Source organism: Hyperoodon ampullatus, assembly GCF_949752795.1.
Source record: "Hyperoodon ampullatus genome assembly, chromosome: 3".
NCBI lineage: Eukaryota > Metazoa > Chordata > Mammalia > Artiodactyla > Ziphiidae > Hyperoodon > Hyperoodon ampullatus.
Window position 1 is genome coordinate 123,000,153 of NC_136916.1, and position 8,186 is coordinate 123,008,338.

General features: G+C 34.6%; 1 pseudogene across 1 annotated transcript; it reads right to left on the reverse strand.

The window, feature by feature from the left end:
• Positions 1 to 1,657: 1,657 nt before the first annotated feature.
• On the reverse strand, positions 1,658 to 2,372 carry LOC307049627 (U2 small nuclear ribonucleoprotein A'-like; annotated as a pseudogene). Its single transcript has one exon. The product of its transcript is annotated as a U2 small nuclear ribonucleoprotein A'-like (transcript).
• Positions 2,373 to 8,186: the final 5,814 nt, after the last annotated feature.

The following is an 8,186-nucleotide window of genomic DNA, read 5'->3' on the forward strand; positions in this document are numbered from 1 at the left end:
GAACACAAATGTATCTCCATTTATTAGTTCTTCTTTGATTTTATTCATCACATTTTTTATAGTTTTATTCATCTAGATCTTATAATATTTTGTTATACTTAAGTATTTCATTTGGGGTATAATATAATAATAAAATAACATAGTAATTTATATTATTATAACGTGATAATATAAATGGTATTTTGTGTTTACTTTCAAATTCCACCCTTTCATTGCTGGTACACAGGAAAGCAACTGATTTTCGTATATTAACCTTACATCCTGCAACCTGCTATAATTTCTTTTTAGTTTCAGGAACTTTTTGTTGATTCTTTCAGATTTTCTTTATAGACTGTCATATCATCTGAGAACAAAAACAGCTTTAGGTTCCCCTTCACAATCTGTTTACCTTTTATTTTCTTTTCCAGCTTTATTGCATTAGCAAGGACTTGTAGCACAATGTTGAATAGGAGTGATGAGAGGATATGTTCTTGTCTTGTACCTGATCTTAGTGGAAAAGCTTTGAATGTCCCACCTTTGAGTATAATGTTAGTTGTAGGCCTTTTGTAGATAGCATTTAACATGTTGAGAAAGTTCCTCTCTATTCTTAGTTTACTAAAAGTTTGTGTCATGATTGGGTATTGTATCTTGTCAAATACTTTTTTGTCATCTATTGATATGATCATGTGATTTTTCTTTTTCACCCTGTTGATGTGATGGATTACATAAATTGATTTTCAAATATTGAATCAGCCTTGCAGTCCTGTAATAAATCCCATTTGATTGTGGTGTACAACTATTTTATACATTTTTGGATTTGAATTGCTAATATTTTGTTTCATATTTTTGCACCTATGTTCATGAGATATATTGGTCTGTAGTTTGCTTTTCTTGTAACTGTTTTTGGTACTAGGGTAATGCTGACCTCATAGAATGAATTAAAAAGTTTTCCCTCTGCTTCTATATTTTGAAAGAGACTATAGAGAATTGGTACCATTTCCTCCTTAAATGTTTAGTTGAATTCACCAGTGAACCCATTTGGACTTTGTGCTTTCTGTTTTGGAAAGTAATTAATTCAATTTGTTAATTTGTTAATTTGTTAATTCAGATCATCTATTTCTTTTTGTGTTAATTTTTTCATATCATATCTTCTAAAGAATTGGTCTATTTTATCTGTTATCAAATTATAGGCATAGAGTTTTTCATAGTATTCCTTTATTAGCTTTTTAAATTCCATGGGATCTGTAGTGATATTCCTTTTTTCATTTCTGATACTAACATTTTTCATCCTCTTTCTTTTTTTTTTTTAAATTAGCTTAGCTAGATGTTTATTGTTTCTATTGATTTTTGCAAAGAGCAAGCCAGCTTTTGGTTTCACTTATTTTTTTTTCTGCTGATTTACTCTTACCAGTTTGATGATTTCTACTGTATTATATATTTTCTTCTGCTTACTCTTTTTATATTCTTTTTGGGAGGACAGTGAATGTCCCTTATTTTTACTATTTGTAGAAAACTGGCATTCAGATTTCAAAATTTATATTACAAAGTTACCAGCAGCAGTTTTAGACATTTCAACAATGTTTTTGAACTCGACTTTTTTGACATAAGCAAGGCTATTATTCCATATTCAAAAAGCAGGACTTGTCCCAGGTGGACATATTATATATCCTGTAGATACTCAGAGGCCATTTGTGACTATGTCTTCTTCCATTTCCTCTTCACCATCAATCATCAGTGAGGCCTGATTGATCTGCATTCTCTGCCAGGTATCAGAGAGACAATAGAAAACACTTCAGGCACTCCACTTCAGCGAGGGTTGATGCATTAGCATTCTTGACTGCTTCTACATCCCCTGCAGGTGGCCCGCCTTTCTTTTTCTCACTTGGCAAACCATAACCTGGATTGAAAGTTTTGCTTCTCATGGAAATATCCTTTGCAAGTTGTGCCCCTTGTCTGCCCTTGAACGTTTTCTCTGCTTCCTGGCACTCTTTAAGTTCCAACTTCTGGAAATCCAATACTCTGACTTGTGGAACTTTATAAATTACATACAGTCTGTTATACTACTTCTTTGTTAGAAGATTTCTTAGAGTACTTAGATAAGTCAGTTATTTGAGAGATGTCAAAGAGTCCAGATCATCCAGTCCCACAAGATTATTGCTGGTGAGAATAAATTCTATCAGACAGTGCAGAGCCTGACCAAGTCCATCACCTATATGGCATATTCTATTGTTGTTCACTAATAATTTTTTCAGTCTTCTGACTAAAGAAAAACCACATAGTTTCCTGATTACATTGCCAGAAAAATCAATAGCATCAAACTGGTCTAAAGTAGCACCTAGATTTTCAGTGACAGGAATTTTATATTCCTGGAGGTCCAGCTTATTGTTCTGCATGACTTTGGTGTACTGCACTGCCTGCTAGATCACCTCCCTCATCAGCTTCACTATCCTCCTCCAGTGATGTTGTGCATCCACTGTCACATACCAGATATTCTCTTTGCTTACTTTGGATTTAATATGGGTTTTTTTTTTTTTTTTTTTGCTAGTTTCCTAAGGTGGAAACTTAAATTATTAATATGGATCTTCTTTTCTAATATATGCATTCAGTGCTATACATTTCACTCTAAGCATTGCTTTCACTGCATCCCACAAGTTTTATTTAGTTGTATTTTTTTCAAAATATTTTAAAATTTCTTTTGAGATTTCTTTTTTGTCCCATATGTTACACACAAGGTGTGGTGTTTAATCTCTACATATTTTGAGATTTTCCAGGTGTCTTTCTGTTATTGATGTTTAATTTAATTCTGTCTTGCTCTAGTTGAAATCCCATTATTTATATTCTTTCAGATTTGTTAAGATGTGTTTCATGAATGTGACTTATTGAGGTGAACGCTTCATGTGAGTCTGACAAAAATGTTAATTTTGCTTTTGTTGGATAAAGAGGTTTATAGAAGTCAATTATGTCCAGTTGGCTGAAAGTGTTGTTGAGTTCAGCTATGTCCTTATTGATTTCAGCCTCATATATAGTAGATTAATATATTACTCCTTGCATTTCTATCAGTTTTTGACTCAAGTAGTTTGATAATCTGTTGTTAAGTGCACACACGTCAAGAAATGTCTTCTTGGAGAACTGATCCCTTTGTCATTATGTAATGCCCTTTTTTATCCAGAAAATTTTTCTTACTTTAAAGTCTGGTCTATCTGAAATTAACATAATTAACATTCTTCTTTGTTTTGATTATTGTTAGCATAGAATATTTTTCTCCATCCACTGACATTGTCTTTATACATATATATATATATATACACACACACACACACACACACACACACACATATATATATATATATATATACACACATGTCTTTATATATAAAGTGTATTTCAACTTATATTTGGGTCATATTTTTTGACCCACTCTAAGAATCTGTTTTTAATTTAGACCTAATTTAGACTATTGACATTCAAAGTGAATACTGATTTAGTTGGATTGATATTGATAATATCCATTATTATTGCCTGTGATCTTTGTTTCTTTTTTTGTCTTCCATTCTTTTTCTGTTTTTTTATGGTTTAAATTGGGCATTTTATATTATTTTATTTTCTCCCCTTTCTTGGCATATTAGTTACAATTTTTTTTTTTTTTTACTTTTTTAAATGTTTGCCCTAGAATTCTTTTTAATTTAATTTAATTTTATTTAATTTTTATTAGTTTCTGCTTTATAACAAAGTGAATCAGTCATACATATACATCTGTTCCCACATCCCTTCCCTCCTGCGTCTGCCTCCCTCCCACCCTCCCATTCCGAACCCTCCAGGCGGTCACAAAGCACCGAGCCGATCTCCCTGTGCTATGCAGCTGCTTCCCACTATCTATCTACCTTACGTTTGGTACTGTATATATGTCCATGCCTCTCTTTCGCTTTGTCACAGCTTACCCTTCCCCCTCCCCATATCCTCAAGTCCATTCGCAAGTAGGTCTGTGTCTTTATTCCTGTTTTACCCCTAGGTTCTTCATGACATTTTTTTTTCCTAAATTCCATATATATGTGTTAGCATACGGTATTTGTCTTTCTCTTTCTGACTTACTTCACTCTGTATGACAGACTCTAGGTCTATCCATCTCATTACAAATAGCTCAGTTTCGTTTCTTTTTATGGCTGAGTAATATTGCATTGTATATATGTGCCACATCTTCTTTATCCATTCATCCGATGATGGACACTTAGGTTGTTTCCATCTCTGGGCTATTGTGACTAGAGCTGCAATGAACATTTTGGTACATGTCTCTTTTTGAATTATGGTTTTCTCAGGGTATATGCCTAGTAGTGGGATTGCTGGGTCATATGGTAGTTCTATTTGTAGGTTTTAAGGAACCTCCATACTGTTCTCCATAGTGGCTGCACCAATTCACATTCCCACCAGCAGTGCAAGAGTGTTCCCTTTTCTCCACACCCTCTCCAGCATTTATTGTTTCTAGATTTCCTGATGATGGCCATTCTGACTTGTGTGAGATGATACCTCATTGTAGTTTTGATTTGCATTTCTCTAATGATTAATGATGTTGAGCATTCTTTCATGTGTTTGTTGGCAGTCTGTATATCTTCTTTGGAGAAATGCCTATTTAAGTCTTCTGCCCATTTTTGGATTGGGTTGTTTGTTTTTTTGTTATTGAGCTGCATGAGCTGCTTATAAATTTTGGAGATTAATCCTTTGTCAGTTGCTTCATTTGCAAATATTTTCTCCCATTCTGAGGGTTGTCTTTTGGTCTTATTTATGGTTTCCTTTGCTGTGCAAAAGCTTTGAAGTTTCATTAGGTCCCATTTGTTTATCTTTGTTTTTATTTCCATTTCTCTAGGAGGTGGGTCCAAAAGGATCTTGCTGTGATTTATGTCATAGAGTGTTCTGCCTATGTCTTCCTCTAAGAGTTTGATAGTTTCTGGCCTTACATTTAGGTCGTTAATCCATTTAGAGCTTATTTTTGTGTATGGTGTCAGGGAATGATCTAATCTCATACTTTTACATGTCCCTGTCCAGTTTTCCCAGCACCACTTATTGAAGAGGCTGTCCTTTCTCCACTGTACATTCCTGCCTCCTTTATCAAAGATAAGGTGACCATATGTCCGTGGGTTTATCTCTGGGCTTTCTATCCTGTTCCATTGATCTATCTTTCTGTTTTTGTGCCAGTACCACACTGTCTTGATTACTGTAGCTTTGTAGTATAGTCTGAAGTCAGGGAGCCTGATTCCTCCAGCTCCATTTCTCGTTCTCAAGATTGCTTTGGCTATTCGGGGTCTTTTTTTTTCCAAACAAATTTTGAAATTTTTTGTCCTAGTTCTGTGAAAAATGCCAGTGGTAGTTTGATAGGGATTGCATTGAATCTGTAGATTGCTTTGGGTAGTAGAGCCATTTTCACAATACTGATTCTTCCAATCCAGCAGCATGGTATATCTCTCCATCTATTTGTATCATCTTTAATTTCTTTCATCAGTGTCTTATAATTTTCTGCATACAGGTCTTTTGTCTCCCTAGGTAGGTTTATTCCTAGATATTTTATTCTTTTTGTTGCAATGGTAAATGGGAGTGTTTTCTTGATTTCACTTTCAGATTTTTCATCATTAGTATACAGGAATGCCAGAGATTTCTGTGCATTAATTTTGTATCCTGCCACTTTACCAAATTCATTGATTAGCTCTAGTAGTTTTCTGGTAGCATCTTTAGGATTCTCTATGTATAGTATCATGTCATCTGCAAACAGTGACAGCTTTACTTCTTCTTTTCCAATTTGGATTCCTTTTATTTCCTTTTCTTCTCAGATTGCTGTGGCTAAAACTTCCAAAACGAAGTTGAATAAGAGTGGTGAGAGTGGGCAGCCTTGTTTTGTTCCTGATCTTAGTGGAAATGGTTTCAGTTTTTCACCATTGAGGACGATGTTGGCTGTGGGTTTGTCATATATGGCCTTTATAATGTTGAGGAAAGTTCCCTCTATGCCTACTTTCTGCAGGGTTTTTATCATAAATGGGTGTTGAATTTTGTTGAAAGCTTTCTCTGCATCTATTGTGATGATCATATGGTTTTTCTTCTTCAATTTGTTAATATGGTGAATCACATTGATTGATTTGTGTATATTGAAGAATCCTTGCATTCCTGGAATAAACCCCACTTGATCATGGTGTATGATCCTTTTAATGTGCTGTTGGATTCTGTTTGCTAGTATTTTGTTGAGGATTTTTGCATCTATGTTCATCAGTGATATTGGCCTGTAGTTTTCTTTCTTTGTGTCATCCTTGCCTGGTTTTGGTATCAAGGTGATGGTGGCCTCATAGAATGAGTTTGGGAGTGTTCCTCCCTCTGCTATATTTTGGAAGAGTTTGAGAAGGATAGGTGTTAGCTCTTCTCTAAATGTTTGATAGAATTCCCCTGTGAAGCCATCTGGTCCTGGGCTTTTGTTTGTTGGAAGATTTTTAATCACAGTTTCAATTTCAGTGCTTATGATTGATCTATTCATATTTTCTATTTCTTCCTGATTCAGTCTCAGAAGGTTGTGATTTTCTAAGAATTTGTCCATTTCTTCCAGGTTGTCCATTTTATTGGCATTGAGTTTCTTGTAGTAATCTCTCATGATCTTTTGTATTTCTGCAGTGTCATTTGTTACTTCTCCTTTTTCATTTCTAATTCTATTGATTTGTGTCTTCTCCCTTTTGTTCTTGATGAGTCTGTCTAATGGTTTATTAATTTTGTTTATCTTCTCAAAGAACCAGCTTTTAGTTTTATTGATCTTTGCTATCATTTCCTTCATTTCTTTTTCATTTATTTCTGATCTGATCTTTATGATTTCTTTCCTTCTGCTAACTTTGGGGGTTTTTTGTTCTTCTTTCTCTAATTGCTTTAGGTACAGGGTCAGGTTGTTTACTCGAGATGTTTGCTGTTTCTTAACTTGGGATTGTATTGCTATAAACTTCCCCCGTAGAACTGCTTTTCTGCGTCCCTTAGGTTTTGGGTCGCCGTGTCTCCATTTTCATTTGTTTCTAGGTATTTTTTAATTTCCACTTTGATTTCTTCAGTGATCACTTCGTTATTGAGTAGTGTATTGTTTAGCCTCCATGTGTTTGTATTTTTTACAGATCTTTTCCTGTAATTGATGTCTAGTCTCATAGCATTGTGGTCGGAAAAGATACTTGATACAATTTCAATTTGCTTAAATTTACCAAGGCATGATTTGTGACCCAAGATATGATCTATCCTGGAGAATGTTCCATGAGCACATGAGAAAAACGTGTATTCTGTTGTTTTTGGATGGAATGTCCTATAAATATCAATTATGTCCATCTTGTTTAATGTATCATTTAAAGCTTGTGTTTCCTTATTTATTTTCATTTTGGATGATCTGTCCATTGGTGAAAGTGGGGTGTTAAAGTCCCCTACTATGATTGTGTTACTGTCGATTTCCCCTTTTATGGCTGTTAGTATTTGCCTTATGTATTGAGGTGCTCCTATGTTGGGTGCATAAATATTTACAATTGTTATATCTTCTTCTTGGATCGATCCCTTGATCATTATGTAGTGTCCTTCTTTGTCTCTTCTAATAGTCTTTATTTTAAAGTCTATTTTGTCTGATATAAGAATTGCTACTCCAGCTTTCTTTTGATTTCCATTTGCATGGAATATCTTTTTCCATCCCCTCACTTTCAGTCTGTATGTGTCCCTAGGTCTGAAGTGGGTCTCTTGTAGACAGCATATGTATGGGTCTTGTTTTTGTATCCATTCAGCCAATCTGTGTCTTTTGGTGGGAGCATTTAGTCCATTTACATTTAAGATAATTATGGATATGTATGTTCCTATTCCCATTTCCTTAATTGTTTTGGGTTCGTTATTGTAGGTCTTTTCCTTCTGTTGTGTTTCTTGCCTAGAGAAGTTCCTTTAGCATTTGTTGTAAAGCTGGTTTGGTGGTGCTGAACTCTCTCAGCTTTTGCTTGTCTGTAAAGGTTTTAATTTCTCCATCAAATCTGAATGAGATCCTTGCTGGGTAGAGTCATCTTGGTTGCAGTTTTTTCTCCTTCATCACTTTAATTATGTTCTGCCACTCCCTTCTGGCTTGTAAAGTTTCTGTTGAGAGATCAGCTGTTAAACTGATGGGGATTCCCTTGTGTGTTATTTGTTGTTTTTCCCTTGCTGCTTTTAGTATGATTTCTTTGTGTTTTATTTTT